At 50.0% G+C, this 2,346-nt stretch overlaps 1 non-coding gene across 1 annotated transcript; it reads left to right on the plus strand.

Annotated features, from left to right (window-relative positions):
* Positions 1-899: 899 nt before the first annotated feature.
* On the plus strand, positions 900-1,062 carry LOC129405446 (U1 spliceosomal RNA). The gene has a single exon (XR_008630588.1). It is a non-coding gene; the product is annotated as a U1 spliceosomal RNA (small nuclear RNA).
* Positions 1,063-2,346: the final 1,284 nt, after the last annotated feature.

The raw sequence follows: 2,346 nt of genomic DNA on the forward strand, positions 1-2,346 counted from the left end.
GGAGCCTCAGGAAGGAATTTGTGAGCCAGGAGAAAATTCTGACAAGTTTGGTGCCACAGATGCCACAGAAGGAAGTTTCTAGAAGGGAGATCACCTGTATTGAACACTGCTTAGAGTTTGAGTAACATGACAAAAGCATCATTAGCCCAACTCTGGCAACAGAGATTTTATCTTAGTGTTTGCTAAAAGAATTTTGGCTGCAAACTGGTTTTTAAAATAAAAAATTATAATCTATTGGATACTGAAGTAATTAATAGATTCAAAAGAAGAGTCAACTTGGGAAGGAATGTTTAAGAGCCCATTTTTAACTTAATCTCAGGTTGGGTTCACAGGTGAGCCAAAGCAATGCATGGTTCTGGCTGAACTCGAACCTTTGTAGCCCCAACTCAGGAGTGGCCCTACAAGACAGTGGAGAGCATCTCTCCTCCTGGCTGGGAAGCACTGCAAGAAATGTTCTCTGGTTCTCATCACCCAGAACAAAAGGGACAGGAAGGTTGGAGAAGCACCCCTCACCCTCCACCCCTCATCCCTGCCCTGGCTGTGGCTAGCAGCCCTGCATTCTCAAGAAATCAGAACTAAAACTCCCTTTCTTCAGGCATTCAGAGTCCTTAGCCTCAGTTTGTGAAGGGGTGTTTTTGATATCTCCAGTTTTACAGATAGGGAGACCTACGTACAGAGGGATGTGAAAACTTGGCCAAAGTCTTATGCTCCCAGCTGTTGTGGTGGTGGATTGGATGCAGGTCATCTAGACTTGGACTAGTGTCTGCACCAAGTACCATGAAGGTCCTGGAAGCCCGGACACCTGGATTGGGACTTGTAACGGCTTCGATCGCTTGTGTTCCTTTGGGCATGTCTCATCAGTGCTGGTGCCACGTTCCCTCTTCTGAAATGCAGCTGTGGGGCTGACCTGGCTGAGAAGAGCCCGAGATCATGAAGGTGGTTTGCCCAGGGTGAGGCTTAGCCTTTGTACACTGGTGGGCTGACACCTGTGATTTCCCCAAATGTGGGAAACTTGATGGCCCGATTTATGGGAGTGGGGGACTGTGTTGGGACTCTCCCCTGAGGTGGCAGGGAATAGAAAAATCAAATGTAGTGGTTGGACTCTATTATCCATAACGCCTCTTCTTGCTCTAAGATACTTGATTCTCTCAGGCCTTCCAGGGGTTCAGCACAGGCTAGGTGCCCGGGGTACAAATATGAATAAGCCTTAGTTCCCCAGGAACGCTTCCAGCCTCTCTGGAAGCTAGAGCCATAAAGACGGCATTCTTCATCTACCTGAGCAATTATGGGTTTGGAGGTTTTTAAATAATGATTTCAGCATGTGCTTTGTATAAATAAAGGTTGGGGCAGGGGGTGATGAGGGGAATGTAGGCCTGGCTCGGGTGTGCATCTAAAAATAGCAACATGAAAGTCCTCTAATGATGAGGCAGAAACTTACAACACATTTCTTGGAAACTTTCCTCCTTATGCCACACGGCCAGGTACTGCCTTTCTCCCCTTCCCCCCCACTTTTGCCTCGTGCAAAAGCATCAAGGGAAATAGAGTAGAAGGGTGGGTATCACAGCACACACTTCCTTCCTGGTGCTGAAGAGGAGGGGCTGGGGAGACCCAACTGGAAACAAAAACGTCTGTTCAGGAGCCTGATTCAGGCTGACATGGGCCTTTGAGCTCCCCAAGTGGCATTTACAGCCAGAGATATGGAAAAGAAAATAAATCTCTCAGGCCCGGCATCTTGCTTTAATTAATAACATAATCAAGTTTCTGGCCTTGTGGAATGGAAGGATTTCAACACTCAAGGCCCCTCCGGCAGCGGGCAAGACATGAGCTCCCTGGCCAGGCAGTCCCCAAAGAAACAGGCTGGGCAGGCAGGGAGACAGGGGAGGGTATTCCTGGAGCCGCTGGGACAGGCAGCAAGAGGAAGGTGAGATTTAGGGGCTGAAAGCCGAGAACCAGGGGAGCTGGCAGTGCCTTGGACCTTAGAAGCCTTGCTGTTCACTCCATCTACGGCTTGCAGAGCTTTCACCTTTGTTTTCCCTGCAGGAACCTTGGTCAGGCTATTCTTCCCATTTTTCGGGTCAGGAAACTGAGGCCTGGGGGATAGGGGAGGTGGTTTGCTCAGAGAGACACACAGGAAGGTGGTGGAGCTGGGATGGGCTCCTGAACCCAGGGCTGTGAGGGTTGAGACAGCAGAGGGACAGGGGTACTGTCCCTTGCAACTCTGGGATGGGAGTGAGGGGTGGAAATGATGCCCTCTTTAGGCAGGGGACCCACCCATACTGTTTGAGCTGACACAAGTATCCAGGGAGGGTGTCAGGGGACAGGGTGCCGGTGGGGGTACTGAGATTG

The sequence above is a fragment of the Sorex araneus genome, chromosome 5 (genome assembly GCF_027595985.1).
Source record: "Sorex araneus isolate mSorAra2 chromosome 5, mSorAra2.pri, whole genome shotgun sequence".
NCBI classification, from domain to species: Eukaryota; Metazoa; Chordata; class Mammalia; order Eulipotyphla; family Soricidae; genus Sorex; species Sorex araneus.